The 24,078-nt window shown below is 39.9% G+C and overlaps 1 non-coding gene across 1 annotated transcript; it reads left to right on the top strand.

The window, feature by feature from the left end:
- Nucleotides 1-6,140: 6,140 nt before the first annotated feature.
- Nucleotides 6,141-6,248, top strand: LOC148577867 (small nucleolar RNA R71). Its single transcript, XR_015903405.1, has one exon. It is a non-coding gene; the product is annotated as a small nucleolar RNA R71 (small nucleolar RNA).
- The last annotated feature ends 17,830 nt before the right edge of the window (nt 6,249-24,078 follow it).

The following is a 24,078-nucleotide window of genomic DNA, read 5'->3' as shown; positions in this document are numbered from 1 at the left end:
TCTTGTGGAAGTCATGTTCTTGGTTTTATGGGGTTTCATGCATAGCAACTTAGGTTCATTCCTTTACTGGCTTTCAGACCTTTATCATGCCTTGGAATACTCACTTGATGGCACCCTTTGAGACTGTTATTTATTGATCCCTTTGTCTTTCCAAGGTTTATTGCATCCTTAGGCTAAGTGTTCTGTGAGAAGGCGACTCTTTAAGATAAGTTTTCAGCTAACACTCCCGAACCAGTTAGTTCAAGGTGCTAGGTGTTGAAACACCCCTAAGGACTTATGATAAACCCATATTTTATGATATATTTTGTGCTTAGTTTGAGTGATTTATTCAATCCTTCACCCACTTATTCATGTTAATTGCATGGTTTTACTTTCCCTTCCTTATTATGTGATGTATGTGAAAAACATGTTTCCTATGTGGTGCGCAGAAATTGTGATTATACTTTAATTATGTAAAATTTATCGCTCTTTCTTTCCCTGGTAATGGCGCCAAAAACATGATGCCAATACCATGGTTCACAACTTCGCACAACTAACCAGCAAGTGCACTGGGTCGTCCAAGTAATACCTTACGTGAGTAAGGGTCGAATCCCACGGAGATTATTGGTATGAAGCAAGCTATGGTCACCTAGCAAATCTCAGTCAGGCAGATATAAAATAGTAATGGGGTTTTCGAATAATAATTAGATAAACATAAAATAAAGGATAGAAACACTTATGTAAATCATTGGTGAGAATTTCAGATAAGCGAATAGAGATGCTTTCGTTCCTCTGAACCTCTGCTTTCCTGCTATCTTCATCCAATCAGTCTTACTCCTATCCATGGCTGGCTTTATGTGATACATCACCACTGTCAATGGCTACTTTCGGTCTTCTCTTGGGAAAATGATCCAAATACCCTGTCATGGCACGGCTAATCGTCTGGAGGCATCACCCTTTTCAATGGCTTCATCTTATCCTCTCAGTGAAAATGGTCAACGCACCCTGTCACGGCACGGCTATTCATCTGTCGGTTCTCGATCATGCTGGAATAGGATTTACTATCCTTTTGCGTCTATCACTACGCCCAGCAATCGCGAGTTTGGAGCTCGTCACAGTCATTCAATCATTGAATCCTACTCGGAATACCACGGACAAGGTTTAGACCTTCCGAATTCTCTTGAATTCCGCCATCATTCTAGCTTACACCACGAAGATTCCGATTAAGAGATCTAAGAGATACTCATTCAATCTAATGTAGAACGGAAGTGGTTGTCAGGCACGCGTTCATAGGGAATGATGATGATTGTCACGTTCATCACATTCAGGTTGAGGTGCGAATGAATATCTTAGAAGCGAAATAAGATGAATTGAATAGAAAGCAGTAGTACTTTGCATTAATCTTTGAGGAATAGCAGAGCTCCACACCTTAATCTATGGAGTGTAGAAACTCTACCGTGAAAATACATAAGTGATAATGGAGTTCATTGGTCTCGGCCCCAGAGGGGAACCGGAGTAACCAAGACTCTATGATCCGAAGATAAAACTCAGGATGTCAAATACAATAGTGAAATGTCCTATTTATAATAAACTAGCTACTAGGGTTTACAGAAGTAAGTAATTGATGCATAAATCCACTTCCGGGGCCCACTTGGTGTGTGCTTGGGCTGAGCTTTGAGTGTTGCACGTGTAGAGGTCCTTCTTGGAGTTGAACGCCAGCTTTTGTGCCAGTTTGGGCGTTCAACTCTGGTTTTGGATCCTTTTCTGGCGCTGGACGCCAGAATTGGGCAGAAAGCTGGCGTTGAACGCCAGTTTGTGTCATCTAAACTTGGCCAAAGTATGAACTATTATATATTTCTGGAAAGCCCTGGATGTCTACTTTTCAACGCAATTGGAAGCGCGCCATTTAGAGTTTTGCAGCTCCAAAAAATCCACTTTGAGTGCAGGGAGGTCAGAATCTAACAGCATCAGCAGTCCTTCTTCAACCTCTGAATCTGATTTTTGCTCAAGTCCCTCAATTTCAGCCAGAAAATACCTGAAATCACAGAAAAACACACAAACTCATAGTAAAGTCCAGAAATGTGAATTTAACATAAAAACTAATGAAAACATCCCTAAAAGTAACTAGATCCTACTAAAAACATACTAAAAACAATGCCAAAAAGCGTATAAATTATCCGCTCATCACAACACCAAACTTAAATTGTTGCTTGTCCCCAAGCAACTGAAAATCAAATAGGATAAAAAGAAGAGAATATACTATAAATTCCAAACTATCAATGAAACATAGCTTCAATCATATGAGCGGGACTTATAGCTTTTTGCCTCTTGAATAGTTTTGGCATCTCACTTTATCCATTGAAGTTTAGAATGATTGGCATCTATAGGAACTCAGAGTTCAGATAGTGTTATTGACTTTCCTAGTTCAGTATGATGATTCTTTAACACAGCTATTTTATGAGTCTTGGCCGTGGCCCTAAGCACTTTATTTTCCAGTATTACCACCGGATACACAAATGCCACAGACACATAATTGGGTGAACCTTTTCAGATTGTGACTCAGCTTTGCTAAAGTCCCCAATTAGAGGTGTCCAGGGTTCTTAAGCACACTCTTCTTTTTGCTTTGGACCTTGACTTTAACCGCTCAGTCTCAAGTTTTCACTTGACACCTTCACGCTACAAGCACATGGTTAGGGACAGCTTGGTTTAGCCGCTTAGACCAGGATTTTATTCCTTTAGGCCCTCCTATCCACTGATGCTCAAAGCCTTGGGATCCTTTTTATTTCCCTTGCCTTTTGGTTTTAAGGGTTATTGGCTTTTTGCTCTTGCCTCTTGGTTTTAAGAGCTTTTGGCTTTTTCTGCTTGCTTTTTCTTTTTCTTTCTATTTATTTTTTTTTTCGCCTAGTTTTCTTTTTTTTTTCTGCAAGCTTTGTTCTTTGCTGCTTTTTCTTGCTTCAAGAATCATTTTTATGATTTTTCAGATTATCAAATAACATGTCTCCTAGTCATCATTCTTTCAAGAGCCAACATATTTAACATTCTTAAACAACAACTTCAAAAGACATATGCACTGTTCAAGCATTCATTCAGAAAATAAGAAGCATTGTCACCACATCAATATAATTAAGCTAAGTTCAAGGATAAATTCGAAACCCATGTACTTCTTATTCTTTTGAATTAAAACATTTTTCATTTAAGAGAGGTGATGGATTCATAGGACATTCATAACTTTAAGACAGAGTTACTAACTACTAATGATCATGTAATGAAGACACAAACATAGATAAGCACATAACATAGAAAACGAAAAACAGAAGAAATAAGAACAAGGAATGAATCCACCTTAGTGATGGTGGCGTTTCCTTCTTGAGGAACCAATGATGTCCTTGAGCTCTTCTATGTCTCTTCCTTGTCTTTGTTGCTCCTCCCTCATTGCTTTTTGATCTTCTCTTATTTCATGAAGGATGATGGAGTGCTCTTGATGTTCCACCCTTAGTTGTCCCATGTTGGGACTTAATTCTCCTAGGGAGGTGTTGATTTGCTCCCAATATTTATGTGGAGGGAAGTGCATCCCCTGAGGTATCTCAGGGATCTCTTGATTTGCAGCCACATGTTCTACCACTGAGCTATAGACCCTTGAGATGAATCTTTCCATCTCCCATGACTCAGAGGTGAAAGCAATTGTCTTCTCTTTCCTCTTTCTTGAGGTTTCTCTGGCCTTAGGTGCCATTAATGGTTATGGAAAAACAAAAAAGCTATGCTTTTACCACACCAAACTTAGAATGTTGCTCGCCCTCGAGCAAAAGAAGAAAGAATAGAAGAAGAAGAAGAAGATATGGAGGAGATGGAGGAAGGTGTGTATTCAGCCATATGGGTGGGATTGGGTGGGAAAGAGATGTTGAATTTTGAAGGTAAGTGGGTGTATGGATGTGAGTGGTAAAGGGTTAATAGGGAAGAGTGTTTATTGGGAATAGAGGATGATTGAGAAGAGAGAAGAGAGTGAGTGGAGGTAGGTGGGGATCCTGTGGGGTCAACAGATCCTGAGATGATCCTGTTGGGTCCACAGATCCTGAGATGATCCTGTGGTGTCCACAGATCTTGAGGTGTCAAGGCATTTACATCCCTGCACCAATTTAGGCATGCAAAATGCCCTTGCACACAACTCTGGGCGTTCAGCGCCAGGTTGGTGCCCATTTTGGGCGTTCAACGCCCATTTGTTGCCATTTCTGGCATTGAACGCCAGAACCATGCTTGTTCTGGGCGTTCAGCGCCAGGATGCTGCCCATTTTGGGTGTTCAGCGCCAGAACCATGCTCTGTTCTGGCGTTGAACGCCAGACAGGTGCTTCCTCCAGGGTGTGATTTTTCTTCTGCTGTTTTTAATTCCGTTTCTAATTTTTTTTGTTAATTTTGTGACTCCACATGATCATGAACCTAAGAAAACATGAAAAACAAAAATAAAATTAGATAAATAAACATTGGGTTGCCTCCCAACAAGCGCTTCTTTAATGTCAATAGCTTGACAGTGGGCTCTCATGGAGCCTCACAGATGTGCAGAGCATTGTTGAGACTCTCCAACACCAAACTTAGAGTTTGACTGTGGGGGCTTTGTTTGACTCTGCTTTGAGAGAAGCTTTTTCTGCTTCCTCTCCATGGATGCAGAGAGAGATCCTTGAGTTGTAAACACAAGGTTGTCCTCATTTAATTGAAGGATTAATTCTCCTCTGTCCACATCAATCACAGCTCTTGCTGTGGCTAGGAAAGGTCTTCCTAGGATGATGGATTCATCCTCTTCCTTTCCAGTATCCAGGACTATGAAATCAGCAGGGATGTAAAGGCCTTCAACCTTTACTAACACGTCCTCTACTTGTCCATAAGCCTGTTTTCTTGAGTTGTCTGCCATCTCTAATGAGATTTTAGCAGCTTGCACCCCATAGATTCCCAGTTTCTCTATTACAGAGAGGGGCATGAGGTTTATCCCTGAACCAAGGTCACACAGAGCCTTAAAGATCATGGTGCCTATGGTACAAGGTATTATGAACTTTTCAGGATCCTGTCTCTTCTGAGGCAATGTCAGTTGATCCAGATCACTTAGTTCATTGGTGAACAAGAGAGGTTCATCTTCCCAAGTATCAATACTAAATAATTTGGCATGCAGCTTCATGATTGCACCAAGAAACTTGGCAGTTTACTCTTCAGTAACATCCTCATTCTCTTCAGAAGAGGAATACTCATCAGAGCTCATGAATGGCATAAGGAGGTTCAATGGAATCTCTATGGTCTCTAGATGAGCCTCAGAGTCCTTTGGTTCCTCAGAGGGAAGCTCCTTATTGATCACTGGACGTCCCAGGAGGTCTTCCTCCTTGGGATTCACGTCCTCTCCTTCCCTTACAGGTTCGGCCATGGTGCTTATGTCAATGGCCTTGCACTCTCCTTTTGGATTCTCTTCTGTATTGCTTGGGAGAGTACTAGGAGGGATTTTAGTGATCCTTTTACTCAGCTGGCCCACTTGTGCTTCCGAATTTCTAATGGAAGACCTTGTTTCATTCATGAAACTTACAGTGGCCTTAGATAGATCAGAGACTAAGTTTGCTAAGCTAGATGGATTCTGCTCAGAATTCTCTGTCTGTTGCTGAGTGGATGATGGAAAAGGCTTGCTATTGCTAAACCTATTTCTTCCACCATTATTAAAGCCTTGTTGAGGCTTTTGATCCTTCCATGAGAAATTTGGATGATTTCTCCATGATGGATTATAGGTGTTTCCATAAGGTTCACCTAAGTAATTCACCTCTGCTATTGCAGGGTTTTCAGGATCATAAGCTTCTTCTGCATAAGAAGCCTCTTGAGTACTGTTGGATGCAGCTTGCATTTCATTAAGACTCTGAGAAATCATACTGACTTGCTGAGTCAATATTTTGTTCTGAGCCAATATGGCATTCAGAGTATCAACTTCAAGAACTCCCTTCTTCATAGGCGTCCCATTACTCACAGGATTCATCTCAGAAGTGTACATGAACTGGTTATTAGCAACCATGTCAATGAGTTCTTGAGCTTCTGCAGGCATTTTCTTTAGGTGAATGGATCCACCTGGAGAAGTATCCAATGACATCTTTGATAGCTCAGATAAACCATCATGGAATATATCCAGGATGGTCCATTCTAAAAGCATGTCAGAAGGACACTTTTTGGTCAGCTGCTTGTATCTTTCCCAAGCTTCATAGAGGGATTCACCATCTTTTTGTTTGAAGGTTTGAACATCCACTCTAAGCTTGCTCAGGTTTTGAGGAGGAAAGAACTTGGCTAAGAAAGCCGTGACCAGCTTATCCCAAGAGTTTAGGCTATCTTTAGTTTGAGAGTCCAACCATATTCTAGCTCTGTCTCTTACAGCAAATGGGAAAAGCATGAGCCTGTAGACTTCAGGATTTACTCCATTAGTCTTAACAGTATCACAGATCTGCAAGAATTCAGTTAAGAACTGAAAAGGATCTTCAGATGGAAGTCCATGAAACTTGCAGTTCTGCTGCATCAGAGAAACTAGCTGAGGTTTCAACTCAAAGTTGTTTACTCCAATGGCAGGAATGGAGATGCTTCTTCCATGTAAATTGGAATTAGGTGCAGTAAAGTCACCAAGCATTCTCCTTGCATTATTATTATTTTCGGCTGCCATCTCCTCTTCCTGTTCGAAAATTTCTGAAAGATTATCTCTGGGTTGTTGTAATTTAGCTTCTCTTAATTTTCTCTTCAGAGTCCTTTTAGGTTCTGGATTTGCTTCAACAAGAATGTTCTTGTCCTTGCTCCTGCTCATATGACAAAGAAGAGGGCACAGAAAAAATAATAATAATAATATGGATCCTTTATACCGCAGTATAGAGGTCCTTGTGTTAGTAGAAGAAAAGAAGAAGAAAATCTGAACTCAGAGAGAGAGAGGGTTCGCATTTTTGGTGATGTGAGAAAGAGATGTTAGTAGATGAATAAATAAATAGAAGGATATGAGAGAGAAGGAATTTTCGAAAATAATTTTTGAAAAAGAGTTAGTGATTTTTGAAAATTGTTTTTGAAAAATGTTAGTAATTTTCGAAAATTAAGATTTAAAAATTAAAATAATTAGTTAATTAAAAAGAATTTTTGAAAAAGAGGGAAGATATTTTCGAAAATTAGAGAGAGAGAGAGAGTTAGTTAGGTAGTTTTGAAAAAGATAAGAAACAAACAAAAAGTTAGTTAGTTAGTTGAAACAAATTTTGAAAAGATAAGAAGTTAGGAAGTTAGAAAAGATATTTTGAAGTCAAATTTTTGAAAAAGGTGAGATAAGAAGATATTTTTGAAAAGATATGATAGAAATTAGTTTTGAAAAAGATTTGATTTTTAAAATCACAATTAATGACTTGATTCACAAGAAATCACAAGATATGATTCTAGAACTTAAAGTTTGAATCTTTCTTAACAAGTAAGTAACAAACTTTAAATTTTTGAATCAAAACATTAATTGGTGATGTTATTTTCGAAAATTTGATATAAAAATAAGAAAAATATTTTTAAAAAATGTTTTTAGAATTTTCGAAAATAACTAAGAAAATTGAAAAAGATTTGATTTTTGAAAAAGATTTTGAAAAAGATAAGATTTTTAAATTAAAAATTTGATTTGACTCATAAAAACAACTAGATTTTAAAAATTTTTGAAAAAGTCAAATCTAATTTTTGAATTTTTGAGAGAGAAAAAGGGAAAGATATTTTTTTGATTTTTGAATTTTTATGATGAGAGAGAAAAACAAGTAAAATGATGCAATGCATGAAATTTTTAGATCAAAACAATGAATGCATGCAAGAATGCTATGAATGTCAAGATGAACACCAAGAACACTTTGAATGTCAAGATGAACACCAAGAACATGTTTTTGAAAAAATTTTAATGCAAAGAAAACATGCAAGACACCAAACTTAGAATTCTTTAATGCTTAGGCACTAAGAATTCAAGAATGCATATGAAAAACAAGAAAAGACACAAAACATGCAAATACAAAGATCAAACAAGAAGACTTACCAAGAACAACTTGAAGATCATGAAGAACACCATGAATGCATGAATTTTCGAAAAATGCAAGATGCACATGCAATTGACACCAAACTTATAATATGACTCAAGACTCAAACAAGAAACACAAAATATTTTTGATTTTTATGATTTTATGATTTTTTTTGGATGTTTTTCGAAAATTATTTTAAAAAAAAAGAAAAATAAGGATTCCAAAATTTTTAATATGAATTCCAAGAATCTTGCCATGTTAGTCTAAAGCTTCAGTCCAGGAAACAGACATGGCTCACTAGCCAGCCAAGCGTTCAATGAAAGCTCCGGTGCAAAACACTAGACATGGCCAATGGCCAGCCAAGCTTTAGCGTGTAAATCAGGAACAGCAGCAGGTGGATTAACAACAACTAGCTTGCTCTTGATAACAAATTGCAAACCTCAGTCCAAATGAATTTAGACATGGCTTTACAGCCAGCCAGGCTTCGCATGCTTCGTGAAACACTAGAATTCATTCTTAAAAATTTTGAAGAAAAATATATTTTTGAAAACATTTTTTTTTTCGAAAACACAAGAAAAAAATTTTTGAAAGATTTTTGAAAAATTTTTGAAAACAAAACAAAAAGAAAATTACCTAATCTGAGCAACAAGATGAACCGTCAGTTGTCCAAACTCGAACAATCCCCGGCAACGGCGCCAAAAACTTGGTGCGCAGAAATTGTGATTATACTTTAATTATGTAAAATTTATCGCTCTTTCTTTCCCTGGTAATGGCGCCAAAAACATGATGCCAATACCATGGTTCACAACTTCGCACAACTAACCAGCAAGTGCACTGGGTCGTCCAAGTAATACCTTACGTGAGTAAGGGTCGAATCCCACGGAGATTGTTGGTATGAAGCAAGCTATGGTCACCTTGCAAATCTCAGTCAGGCAGATATAAAATAGTAATGGGGTTTTCGAATAATAATTAGATAAACATAAAATAAAGGATAAAAACACTTATGTAAATCATTGGTGAGAATTTCAGATAAGCGAATAGAGATGCTTTCGTTCCTCTGAACCTCTACTTTCCTGCTATCTTCATCCAATCAGTCTTACTCCTTTCCATGGCTGGCTTTATGTGATACATCACCACTGTCAATGGCTACTTTCGGTCTTCTCTCGGGAAAATGATCCAAATGCCCTGTCACGGCACGGCTAATCGTCTGGAGGCATCACCCTTGTCAATGGCTTCATCTTATCCTCTCAGTGAAAATGGTCAACGCACCCTGTCACGGCACGGCTATTCATCTGTCGGTTCTTGATCATGCTGGAATAGGATTTACTATCCTTTTGCGTCTGTCACTACACCCAGCAATCGCGAGTTTGGAGCTCGTCACAGTCATTCAATCATTGAATCCTACTCGGAATACCACGGACAAGGTTTAGACCTTCCGGATTCTCTCTTACACCACGAAGATTCCGATTAAGAGATCTAAGAGATACTCATTCAATCTAATGTAGAACTGAAGTGGTTGTCAGGCACGCGTTCATAGGGAATGATGATGATTGTCACGTTCATCACATTCAGGTTGAGGTGCGAATGAATATCTTAGAAGCGAAATAAGATGAATTGAATAGAAAATAGTAGTACTTTGCATTAATCTTTGAGGAACAGCAGAGCTCCACACCTTAATCTATGGAGTGTAGAAACTCTACCGTGAAAATACATAAGTGATAATGGAGTTCATTGGTCTCGGCCCCAGAGGGGAACCGGAGTAACCAAGACTCTATGATCCGAAGATAAAACTCAGGATGTCAAATACAATAGTGAAATGTCCTATTTATAATAAACTAGCTACTAGGGTTTACAGAAGTAAGTAATTGATGCATAAATCCACTTTCGGGGCCCACTTGGTGTGTGCTTGGGCTGAGCTTTGAGTGTTGCACATGTAGAGGTCCTTCTTGGAGTTGAACGCCAGCTTTTGTGCCAGTTTGGGCGTTCAACTCTGGTTTTGGATCCTTTTCTGGCGCTGGACGCTAGAATTGGGCAGAAAGCTGGCGTTGAATACCAGTTTGCGTCGTCTAAACTTGGCCAAAGTATGAACTATTATATATTGCTGGAAAGCCCTGGATGTCTACTTTCCAACGCAATTGGAAGCGCGCCAGTTTGAGTTCTGTAGCTCCAGAAAATCCACTTTGAGTGCAGGGAGGTCAGAATCCAACAGCATCAGCAGTCCTTCTTCAACCTCTGAATCTGATTTTTGCTCAAGTCCCTCAATTTCAGCCAGAAAATACCTGAAATCACAGAAAAATACACAAACTCATAGTAAAGTCCAGAAATGTGAATTTAACATAAAAACTAATGAAAACATCCCTAAAAATAACTAGATCCTACTAAAAACATACTAAAAACAATGCCAAAAAGCGTATAAATTATCCGCTCATCACTATGCTTTTAAATTAATTATTTTAATTACCTTTTATTTCCATTCGATGCCGTGATTAGTGTGTTGAGTAGTTTCATATCTTCTAAGGCAGGAATGACTTAAAGGATGGAAAGAAAACATATAAAAATGGAAGGAAAGTGCAAAACGGAGTTCTGAAGAAACTGGCTTCCACGCGATCGCATGGACAACGCGATCGCGTGCCAAGCACGAACCAACAGCGACGCGGCCACATGACTGATGCAACCCCATGCCTTAAGCAGAATGAATATGACGCGGTCGCATGACTGACACGACCGCGTGACAAGAAAAGCTCCGAATGACACGACCGCGTGACCCACGCGGACGCGTGATAGAGGCCACGCACCAGAAATTGCAGAAAACGCTTCCAGCAATTTCTGAAGCCCTTTTTGGCCCAATCCAAGTCCAGAAGGCATAGACCAGAGGTTATAAAGTGTGGGAACGCATCCATTCAGGAGGAGCTTGCCAATTTAGTTACTTTCCATGATTTAGATCTAGTTTTGAGAGAGGTTCTCTCCTCTCTCTCTTAGGATTTAGGACTTCTCTTAGTTTTAGGAGTGACTCTCAATCCCAGGTTCTTTATTTTTATTTATTCTTCCAATCTAGTTTATGAACCCTTCATGTTAGATTATAATTTCCCTTATTAATGTTACTTGAGGTATTTCAATTCGTGATTGCTTTCTTTAATTTATGTTATTATTGCTTTACATCTGAAGGCATTTTTATTCCAGCAAATTTACTTTTTCCTCTTTTGGTCTTGGTTAAGAAAGCAGTAACTCAGGAGTTATCTTATCTCAACATAATTGATAACTGTTATCTTTGCTAATTGAAATGAGCTTCAATAATCCCAACATTTTCTCAGGAAATAAATAGGGTTCGAAGATCAAACTAATTAGTCCCTTGACTTTCCTTTACTTTAGTAAAGGTTGACTAAGTGGAATTAAGATTCAACTTTCATTGTTATTGATAAGAATAACTAAGTCTGGACTTCCAATTTCTCATATCTTGCCAAAAGTTTGCCTTGCAGCTATTTATTTATTTTAATTGCCATTTAATTTACCCGCCATTAAGTTACTTATTCCTTATTCTTGAAACCCCAATTTACAATCTCCATAACCAATAATAAGAACATACTTCCCTGCAGTTCCTTGAGAAGACGACCCGAGGTTTAAATACTCGGTTATCAATTTTAAAGGGGTTTGTTACTTGTGACAACCAAAACGTTTGTAAGAAAGGTTGATTGCTTGGTTTAGTAACTATACTTGCAACAAGTATTTACCATAACTTCTAAACCATCAATCTTCCGCTCTTTCAAAATAGTGCCGTTGCCGGGGAACTGCTAATGTGTGCCTTATTATTGGTTATTGTACATATTTTTCTTTTACTTGTTTATTTATTTCTATTTTTCCTTTTTAATTTTATTTGCTACTATGAACTCTCACCCCTCTCGCTTTGAGTTTGGTTCTAACTTTGTTGAAGGAAATAGAAGTTACAGCAGGAATATGCATCAAGGTCAGACCAATCAAGGATGGATGGAGCCAAGAGGATCTAATCAACCCTTTAGGCACCAACACCCTCCAAGATATCATGGACAATGACCATTCTACAATGCATACCCAGCTGATAGATATGGTGGACAACCTTGTAACTACCAACAAGTCCCACCCCGTGCCTATGGACCATCCTCTCAACATAACCTCGAACCACCACACTCACAAGCTTCTCTTCACCATTCGCCACCACATGATCCCTATTTACCCCAATTCCAATCCAATCACTCCCAAGCACCACCACTTTCCTATGTAACATGTCCAAATCCATCACCCAGAGAATCAGAGGTTCGCCTCAAGGCAACAGTAAATAAACTTCAAACAACCATTCGACAACTGGAGCAAGCAGTAATTCAATTAGCTTCTAGACGCGCAAACATTCAAGGACCAACCACAGCCCCATGTGGACAATCTAATGAAGAGTGTAGCATGAAGGAAATATTAGAAATTGCAGTGGACAAGACAGAGCATGAATTCGTACTAGAATAAGTAGAAGAAGCTGTCATTGTACAAGAAGAAGAGTTGGTTGAAGATCTAGGAGACGCTGAACCTCCATGGGAATCCAGAGCTGAAGAGAAATCTGTCAAGGACATTACAGTTAATGCTAAGGAGGATAGCGCACAATCCTCAAGGCAAATCGTTTATGAAGAATCAGACGGAATAATCCAAGAAGCAAATTCTCTTGATGATGATAGTCACAAATCAAGTTTTCTTAGTGATGAACTTGCATCCGCAAGTGAATTCTCTGAGATCGAAGTATCTTCCCTGAGTGAATACGAAGATGATGCGGAGGTAGATTTCTCTCAACCTCCAATCTATGACTCGAGTGATGAGGAAGACATAGAAGACTTTGATCAGGGTGATGAAGCGTTTGAAGACCCTTGCAAAGAAGTGGAGGAATTCACAGAATATTACCAGGGAGCAGAACTTACAGAACCACCAGAAACACCTTCCCCAAGGCCATTACCACCCAATACAAGCTTCAAGTGGGTACAATCCTTAACTTTTAACTTTACTTTTTCACTTGAATACGGTTTGCTTGAAACAGATGGCCAGCTTAGAGCTCTCTGCGGCTTTAAGAGTAAGAGGGAAATGGCTCGTGCTTAGAGCTGGTGTACAAGGTTCAATAAGGTCCCACACTTCAACTCGAAGTGCACGGATTGGTATCATGCTCAATTGAACGGATTGGTATCACTATGGTGAGAATCTACTTTCTAAACCGCCCGGATGGAAAATATAGATCAAGACAGAGGCAAATTTAAAAACAAGGCTTGGGATCATGGATTCTATTCTGACATTCGTCACCCCGGGAGCCTGAGACTCTGTTTGAAGCTGTTCAGAAGCTTTACATGCCTAGTTTGGGACCGCGGAGGCTATTGGCATTCCAAGCATTGGTAGAGATTTTTGGATGAATTTAAGCATAAGCCGCCATAACAGGAAGCTCCTCCAATGTCCAACTTAAGGACTTTAACTAAAAGTGCTAGGTGGGAGACAACCCACCATGGTATGATCGTTCCTTTTGCAATTTTAATTTTATTTAGTTTTGTTTATTTTTGAATTTTATTTTATTTTATTGAACCTGGAATCATGCATAGCATTCACATTAAGCATTGCATTCTGCATACTGCATTCTGCATTCTAAAAAAAAAAAAGGTGCGCGATGCGACTGCATGCCCCATGCGATCGCGTCAAATAGCGAACTACACTTCCCACGCAACCGCGTCATCCACGTGGCCGCATGACCTGGAGATCGGCGTAAAGATCCAACGTCCAGAAAGTTAGGCTGGAATCGTGCGGCCATTGTGCGTCTAGCACAAAATGGCCCACGCGATCGCATGCCCCATGCGATCGCGTCACTTACACACAATCAATCCCACGCGACCGCGTGAGCGACGCAATCGCGTCGCATGGATTGCACAAATCCCAAAAGGAGACAGAGAGTTAGGCTGGAATGACGCTGGATTCGTGCGTTTAGCACAAATTCAAGCGACGCGATCGCATGCCCCAGGCGATCGCGTCCTACCCTTTTTATCCCTTCCATGCGATCGCGCGATCCACGCGATCGCGTCAACCACCTTTTTCGCTCCAGCCACGCGACCGCGTGCCCCACGCGGCCACGTGGATTCAAATTATAACCCCCTAGGTCACGCGAAACCCTATTCTTGCGCCCCCCCTAAACCACACCCCCCTCCTTCTCTCCTCCTCCAAACCACAACCACCACCCAGCCACCTCCGCGCCACCACCCAGACGCCGCCGACCACCCAGGCGCTGCCGCCACCCACCTCCTCCCCCCTTCCCCCTTCTTTCTTCCTCTTTCTTCTTTCTTTCTCCTCCTCCGCCACTGCTCCCGTCCGCGCCACCACCCACCGCCGCCAACCATCCCAACCGCAACCCCCCTTCTACCAGCAACACCACCCCTTTCCACCCCTCCCTTCCCCTACCCCCATTACCCTCTCTTCCCACTGCCCCGAACAGCCGCGCCGCCGTGCTCACTACCGCCAGCCACCGTGCCCAACACCGGACGCCGCCATCATCACCACCACTAGCCACCTTTCTGCCTATTCTCATTATTCGGCCTTCCAGATTCCGTAACACGCAATCCCTTTTATCCATTCGTAGTTATTCTTATTTTCCCGTTTATGTTCCTGTCTAGGCTAGTTAGATATGCATGTTGTAGTGGATTTTAGGTTGTTAGGTAGCCTAGGATGTGGTTAGTGGATTTAGGTCTGTTTACTTGCACTATTCTTGTTTCTGTTTTATCAAATTTGCAAATCTGCTGCTGCTGTAATCTTGTTCATATGCTGTATTTCTTGTATATTGCTGCTCTTTACACTGAATTTTCATGTTTACATTCATTATATATAACTGCAGCTTGATTTTTTTAATTCATATGAACTGTTTGATTGCTGTTTATTTTCCGGGAGAATCCAATTTTAGCCGGAATGCTGCCCAAATTTTTATAAATATTTTTTACTTTCATTCATGTTTTGATTTTGGAATCTTGAACTCTATTTTCCTCTGCTTTAACCAAACCATTCATGAATGCCAGGGCATGCATTCTTATCCTCTTTGATTTCCTGGTTCCTAAACTGCAATTTTGATGTTTGATTCCTATTTTTGCTTTCTTTATCTCTATTTGAATCATCATCAAACTGTTTTACTTGTTTGAATATGAGTTACCTATAGCTTCTACCTGTGATTACTTGTTACTTGGACTATTTTCATTATGCCTCTTACTTTAACCCATTTTTCACTAACTCACTAATTTTAAATCTAACCAACCTAACCTTTTCAAAACTTCTTTTTTTTGCTTTTCTTTCACTTTCTTTTAACATTCTAACCAAGGCATGATGTTAATTTTTCTATTTAACTTGCATTCAATTACATTTTGGATTGTGATTTCTTCTTTTCAGACTTTTCACTCCTATACAATCCTAAATGCACATTTTACTTAACTCATATTCATTATCCTATTGCTCCTTTGCCACTTTGTGTTTTCTTTGATTATTTGCCTATTTTACTTTCCTATTTTTATTATATCCTGGTTTTCTATTTTTCAGGATGTCAGATTCCTAGAGAAAGGGAAAAGGCAAGGCCACTACTGGCAAAAGGAAACGAGGAGAAGCCTCCATGTCTATCATCGACCTCATGCATGATGCCTCCTTGCGGGAGAAAGCCTTTACCCCACAGGAGAAGGCCGACCAGCTACTTCCCGCCAATGACCCAGTAAAGTTTGCAAACCGATACTGTGAGCTGAATTATCCGGTGTTTGCAAACTCCAGGAACCTATACCTGGAGCGGACTTTGAAGATCCCAGAAGAACTCCAGCAATACACCTCTGATCAGATCAAACAAAGAGGCTGGTTCTTTCTGGAGAGACCTCTGACTGAGGTTAGTGCATCTTGGGTTAGGGAATTCTACTGCAACTACTTCAAAACTTCCCTAGATGCAGTGAACCTCAGAGGGAAGCAGATTCTGGTTACTGAAGAGGCAATAGAAGAGGTTCTGAAACTTCTGCCTAAGACTGATCAGACAGATGGCTATCAGAAAGCTGATGAGGATATGCGCTATATGCGATTTGACTGGGACGCAGTAAAGGCGAGGATCGCCCTTGACCCGACAGTTCCTTGGATCATGGGTCAGAACACCACCATGCCGAAAGGGATCAAGCGGATTTACCTGAATGATGAGGCTCGGCTATGGCATCAGATATTCAGCAACTACATTATGCCGAGTACTCACGAGACTGAGATACCAGCCGCTATGATTACCCTCCTTTGGTGTGTGATGGAGGGCAAGGACCTGTACCTGCCACGCTTTATCTGGTACTATATGGCCAGGGTCCACGTCCGAGGCACTCTTCCCTTTTCCTATCTGGTTACACAGCTGGGCCGTCAAGCTGACGTGCCATGGGAGGATGCTGATGAGAGGCCACCTGCTGCGGAATGCAAGAAGATTATCCCGCACAGCAGGAACTTCCTGGCCTTGCACTACAGACCTCCATTCCTGACTGCCACTGCTGATGATACAGCTACACCATCTGCCGGTCCCTCTTCCTCCACTGTTGCACCACCTACCCCTGCCACCACCATTGCACCTCCACCTGCCACAGAGCCTGTCTATCATCTGGTGCACCGCTTGTTTCGATGACTTGACCAGATGGAGCGTCGCAACAAGCGACGCTATGAGCACCTGAAGCTGATGATACGATCTGGCGACATCCCCTCCGAGCCTGACACACCATCCGAGGCATCTGAGGAGGAGGCGGATGCGCCCGAGGCAGAGACCCATCCCCAGGGAGAGGCAGCGCAGGCAGACACCCAGCAGGCAGCACCCCAGCAGATCCAGGCTGCAGATCCTGAAATCCCCATTCAGACAGCCCCTCCTCTCCAGTAGCCGGACATTCAGCCAGCCACCACAGAGACCCCAGCTACCATCCCTTCAAGTGATGACACCCCTTCATACCCGACTTGAGTGAGCATCGGGAACGATGCTACATTTTAAGTGTAGGGAGGTCGCCATCTCTGGCATATTATTTTGGTGAACCACTACAGACTCTTTTTTTCTTTTATTTTGGATATTTTTCTGTATTTTTTTCTTTATTTTTATTTTTATTTTCTGAGTTCTTATACATTGCTACTTTCATGTATTTTTACTCTATTTCTGCATTTTGCATTTTTAGTTCATATTTTAGCCACTTAGTTCAGTTGCAATTCTAACTTATTAGTTATAGAAATTGTGGATTAATTAGTATAATTTACCCTTTTTAGCATAAGATAGCTTAGTTTAAATTGGAAAATATAAAAAGGGAAGTAAACTAGAGACTTTAACAGAATCAAAACAACCCATACCTTGTATATATAGCATTACATGTTAGTTAACAACACTTCATCAAGGAGAAACACTAGAACTTTAAAGCCATTCAATATAAGTTTCACATTGAGAATAATGAGAATTTTTAACTAAACCTGCATGACATACATAAGTGATAAATGATTTTTAAGCTAGAGAACATATAGCCTGTGAGTTTTGAGCTTAATTGTATGGTTACATTCAAACCATAATTTTTTATTCCTGTGTGTTCCGCCCTTCTTTTATATTCTGGTATTCTTTACTTTGTTTTAATCTATATGTCCGATTATAGAATATAGAATATAGAATATAGAATGTAGATATATACCAAGAGAGTGATTGAGGCCATTATTTGATTTTAGCTCACTTATCCCAAAATAGCCTACCTTTTACATCACCCTTGTTAGCCCCCTTGAGCCTTTAAATCCCCTTTTATTCTATTAGCCACACTACTAGCCTTAAGCAGAAAAACAAAATAAAATCTCAAGTTGAATCCTTGGTTAGCTTAAGATAGAAAATTATGAATAGTTTAAAATGTGGGAAACCTATTGGGTACATGGATGATAAAAACAAAAGGTAGAAAAGTTGAAAGGAATAAAATAACTCAAATTAAGAAATTTTGGGAAGCATGCTCATGAGAAATCAAAGTGATCAAATTACCATGTGCATTTAAAAAAAGTTATTTTTCAGTATTTAATAAAGGGGATACAAAAGAATTCCCCAAATGCAAAATAAAAGCAATGCACATGGGATAAAAATAAAAATTGAAACATGAGCATGTAACATCAAGTGGGAAAATATGGGAAAATAGGTAAAGAAGTTTTGTTTTACTAAGTATGTATGTTAGGTGAGATCTTAGTCTAATTAAGGATTCACTTATTAGCTCACTTAGCCTTATACATATATCCTTACCTTTACCATTGGCCCCATTATAACCTTAATTAAAGACCTCATGATTTTTGGTATGACTGTATTCTATAATTGTTGATTGGTTAGATGAAGAACAAAGTTATAGAAAGGAAGAATAAAAAAGAGGAATAGAGTGATTAACCTAATAAACACTGAGTGACTAGAGAGTAAACACAAATCCAGTGAGGGTTCAATAGCTCATTAACATTTATCCCTGTTTGAATTATCTAATTGTCTTGCAAGTTCATAAAATGCTTTTTCTCCCATCTCAATTGTAAAAGTGCTTATTGATTATCTAAGGCTTGGCTATATATACATATATGACTCCTTGAGAATGTGAATTAATTTAACTACCTGTAAGCTTTATATATGAGTGAATAAATTAGAATTGCATGATGCATTTAGGTAGTTGCATTTAGATTAGGTTGCATTGCATGACATTCCATCACTTTAACCTTACTTATTACCTTGGATTTAGCATGAGGACAAGCTATTGTTTAAGTGTGGGGAGGTTGATAAACCCATATTTTATGATATATTTTGTGCTTAGTTTGAGTGATTTATTCAATCCTTCACCCACTTATTCATGTTAATTGCATGGTTTTACTTTCCCTTCCTTATTATGTGATGTATGTGAAAAACATGTTTCCTATGCTTTTAAATTAATTATTTTAATTACCTTTATTTCCATTCGATGCCGTGATTAGTGTGTTGAGTAGTTTCAGATCTTCTAAGGCAGGAATGACTTAAAGGATGGAAAGGAAACATATAAAAATGGAAGGAAAGTGTAAAACGGAGTTCTGAAGAAACTGGCATCCACGCGATCGCATGGACGACGCGATCGCGTGCCAAGCGCGAATCAACAGCGACGCGGCTGCATGACTGACGCGACCGCGCCTTAAGCAGAACGAATATGACGCGGTCGCATGACTGACGCGACCGCGTGACAAGAAAAGCTCCGAATGACGCGACTGCGTGACCCACGCGGACGCGTGACAGAGGCCACGCACCAGCAATTGCAGAAAACGCTTCCAGCAATTTCTGAAGCCCTTTTTGGCCCAATCCAAGTCCAGAAGGCATAGACCAGAGGTTATAAAGTGTGGGAACGCATCCATTCAGGAGGAGCTCGCCAATTTAGTTACTTTCCATGATTTAGATCTAGTTTTGAGAGAGGTTCTCTCCTCTCTCTCTTAGGATTTAGGACTTCTCTTAGTTTTAGGAGTGACTCTTAATCCCAGGTTCTTTATTTTTATTTATTCTTCCAATCTAGTTTATGAACCCTTCATGTTAGATTATAATTTCCCTTATTAATGTTATTTGACGTATTTCAATTCATGATTGCTTTCTTTAATTTATGTTATTGTTGCTTTACATCTGAAGGCATTTTTATTCCAGCATATTTACTTTTTCCTCTTTTGGTCTTGGTTAAGAAAGTAGTAACTCAGGAGTTATCTTATCTCAACATAATTGATAACTGTTATCTTTGCTAATTGAAATGAGCTTCAATAATCCCAACCTTTTCTCAGGAAATAAATAGGATTCGAAGATCAAACTAATTAGTCCCTTGACTTTCCTTTACTTTAGTAAAGGTTGAATAAGTGGAATTAAGATTCAACTTTCATTGTTATTGATAAGAATAACTAAGTCTGGACTTCCAATTTCTCATACCTTGCCAAAAGTTTGCCTTGCAGCTATTTATTTATTTTAATTGCCATTTAATTTACCCGCCATTAAGTTACTTATTCCTTATTCTTGAAACCCCAATTTACAATCTCCATAACCAATAATAAGAACATACTTCCCTGCAGTTCCTTGAGAAGACGACCCGAGGTTTAAATACTCGGTTATCAATTTTAAAGGGGTTTGTTACTTGTGACAACCAAAACGTTTGTAAGAAAGGTTGATTGCTTGGTTTAGTAACTATACTTGCAACGAGTATTTACCATAACTTCTAAACCATCAATCTTCCGCTCTTTCAACTTACTCCCTCAAGTCTCTCTCCCCCATACATGCACACCACAGGCACATGGTTTGTTATTTTCTTTCCTTGAGGTCTTGGTGTCCAGCACCTCTTTGGGTTACTAAATGTTCTGTAGCAAGGTTGCTCTTGATAGTGGATTTTCAGTTGATAATCCCGGGTTAGTTAACCCAAGTTACCAAGTGATGAAGCACTCCTAAGAACTTATTCATCCAAGCAGATCCTTGGTACAAGAGCACCACAGACACATCCCTCAAGGTTCAAGCCCTTGGTGCCTAACCTTATTCTTTATTACCTTTCTTTCTTTTTCAACTCTTAGTGTTCTTTTCCTTTTTCTCACTGGGATCTTATTATTTAGCTAGTCTCATGGGGTGTGTTTCAAGCATATGATTCAGGACAGATAGTTGCCTTCCCACCTTGTTGGTGAACTAACTTAGCTAAGTGATTACTACACCACAAATTTAAGGACTTACTCCACAAATTGAACTCCACTCTGGTCTTTCATAACATCTCTTTTTATTTAGCTTAAAAGGACAAACATACAATAAGCAAGATGCAGATGAAGATAGGTAACTTGAACCAACACACATATGAAAAAGCAATGAAAATACTAAAGACAGAATTGAAAATTCCTAAGCTACTATGGAAGCATGTTCTATCTCATACATAATTTTCCTTATTTAAAACTTGAAAAAAATGGGATAATGAGGGAACTCCACCACCTTTTACTCATGGGATCGCTCATGCTCTCCCTCTTGTTTGTCCTCTTTGTGTTTTTATTGAGTGCTTGAACTCCCACTTCCCTTTCCTTTTCCAATCAACTTTTTCCAGAAGCCAGCATCTTCCATCTTCTTTTTCAATGTTTCCTTCTGCTATTTCACCTTCCTTTCTTCTTGTTCTGTTAGCTCTTTTTGGACTTCATCATACCTAGGGATTGCAGAGTGCAGATTATGCATATGACCAGACATATAGTTCAACTTGGCTTGAGTGTTTATGTAGAACTCCTCCCTATGTAGTTGCCGTCCTTCATTCAGTACGCTGAACTCATTGAATGCCTTCGTCTGAGCTAGCTGTCGTTGGTTGAGTTCTTGAAGGCGTTTGTCTTGACGCTCTTGCCTTTCAGTCACTTGATTGATGGCTTGAGTGAGCTGGGAGTAGTGTTTCATTTGTTGTTTCTGCCACTCCCCTTGTTGATTCATCCAATTAGAAAGCAGTTCTTCTTGACGATCCATCCTTTGGGCTTGAATGTTCAGTTGTTGTTCTTGTCCCTCCATGTAACTCCTTGCTAGCTCCTCAATGGCTCCGTGAATGTGATTCAAGTTGATGTTGGTTGGATCATAATACTCTTCTTGCTGGTATTCTTCTTCATGAGATTCTTCTCGGTGAGGCCCCTCTGGTGCTGTTCTTTTCCCTATTTGAGGTCTTCTTTGTTGTTGGGCGGGTGCCACATAAGTTATTCGCTGTAGCATGACTGACCTTCCAGGGTTCACCCAACTTGGATTGCTGTCCTCGAAGACTACCTTGGCTTTCGTGCACAATCTAAGGATGGTAATGGGGTACCAAAGTCTAGCACCTGGATCATTCTTCTTGGCTGACTCTTGAATCCCCTCAGCTATAATCTCGTGCACATTGATGCCTCTACCCTTTATTAAGCAATGTATCATAGTATCTCGAGAAGTGTTAACCTCCGAATTATTTGCAGCTGGGAGGATAGATCTCCTCACGAGCTCAAACCATCCCTTGGCTTCCGGGATGAGGTCTCCTCTCCTGATGAACCGAGGTCTTCTATCCGAATATCTTTTCCAGTCAGATCCTATAACACACATATCATTCACAATTTCTTCAAGTTCATCATTGTCGGGGCCATTACTTATTCTCACGTGATAACTGGGCTCATCAAAATGTGGCAATTTCAGCTGAAGAACCCTCGTTATGGCATTGGGGCTGAAGTCCACCTCTATTCCTCTCACATAACTTTTGAAGGTGGGGGCCTTAGTTTTGTCTTCTCTGACCATATTTGCATAGAATTCTTTGATGAGGTTTGCATTTATCTTTGGTTCTGGGTTCGTGAGCCTTTGCCAACCCCTTTGTTCGATCTTCTCTCGAATCTGTGGGCATTCATCCTCGTTGAACTGGAATGTTAACTCAGGCAATATCTTTTTGAGCTTTATCCATTCAAATTCAAGTTTATGGAATGCAGTTTTGAATTTTCCTTCATCAAAAGGGCTACCCTCAACCAGTTCCTTTCTCTTTTGCCTCTTGGAGCTCGATGATGCCATGAGTAAGAGTTGATGTGTGAAAATGTTGAGGGGTTGTGGATAAATGGTGGAATTCGGTTGGGTTTGGATAGGGTGAGATGAAGGGATTTAGGTTCCGAAGGTGTGAAGTATAAAGAATGGGAATTGGAATGTGAATGGGAGTACGGACTAGGAATCACTTATATAGAAAAGTGATGAGTGAATGAAAGGTGTGGATTGATGGGGTGGTTGTGTGATGGACAGATGGGGTTTAGCAATGGATGAGCACAAGGATCATCAACTTTATGATGGGGTTGGTTCAGTTTCCAAGCTTGTTTTTCTTCCAATGTTGCATGGCAACAATTCCCAATGCAATCCCCTTGAAGATACGTGTATAGTCCTCTGTTTTTGTGGTGGCCGAATCCTCCTTCAATTGTCCCATCAATTCTCCTACAAAATAAAAGAAATATGATTAATAAAATTGTGGAAAGTGGCGGCAAAATTTAAAAAAAAAAGAAGAGAAAGAGTAACTACTTTTTAAAATTTTTGTTTCTAGTTACTAATTGCTATTCATGAGTGCAAACCAACTAACCAGCTAAATGTCCATGTATGCAACATTGGTGACACCAAACTTAGTTTGTGGCACTATGGTGTAAGAAGATTTGTCCAAGGTGCTAAGAGTGACATGCTATGAGTTGCATTCATGTTCTCTTAGTGAGCCTTGAACACCAAACTTGTTCTTCACTATATGTTGCATTCAAGGATATGTCAAAGTTGATTTGAATTTCATGAACCTTGTTTTATTAACTACTTTAAAAGCATGTAAAACATGGGTTGCCTCCCATGAAGCGCTTCTTTAGCATCACTAGCTTGACGTTCTGCCTTTTGTCAGGGTGGCTGGTAGTGCTTCAGATCTTCTCCTCTTACAGTAAACCTATATCTATTGGCTTCATCAAGGATCTCTACATGTTCTAGGGAGAGAACTTTGTTGATGGTGAAACCCTTGGGTAGCTGAGATGAGATGGTGGGGAGATGAGGTGGGATATTTGGGAAGTAAGCTGAGATCACTTTATCCCCTGGAGAGAAATCTTCTGTAGGGATCTTCTTGTTCCTCCATCTCTTTGGTGCCTTCTTCTTTGTTTCTTTTGCTGTTATCCTACTATTTGTGGTCTCTTTTCCTAGGGAGATTTTTTTGCTGGTCTCATATGATTCTGGTGGTTTTGGCTCCACTTGAGTTTCCTTTAGCTGTGACACCTTCTGGCTGTTTTGCTTATCAACCAAGGGGATTCCCAGGTGTACATTTTGTGCTTCAGTGCTTGTTTCTTCCACCAGTGCTTTGTTGTGATTTTCCTTTGGTTCCTTGTTTTCCTGGTCTGCTTCTTGTGAGGGTTTGAAGACATTGAATGCGAGTTGTTCATCATGTATCCTCAGTATTAGCTCTCTTCGCTCCACATCTATGAGTGCTCTGGCTATAGCTAGGAACGGTCTTCCCAATATGATTGGGTGGATGGGACTCTCTTCCATTTCCAATATGACAAAATCTGTGGGGAGGAAATAGTTTCCCACTTTCACCAACACATTTTCAACCACTCCCACTGCTTGTT

Source organism: Arachis ipaensis, chromosome B1, assembly GCF_059453495.1.
Source record: "Arachis ipaensis isolate K30076 ecotype BB chromosome B1, ASM5945349v1, whole genome shotgun sequence".
Lineage (NCBI taxonomy): Eukaryota > Viridiplantae > Streptophyta > Magnoliopsida > Fabales > Fabaceae > Arachis > Arachis ipaensis.
This window is presented reverse-complemented; position numbering and strand designations above follow the sequence as displayed.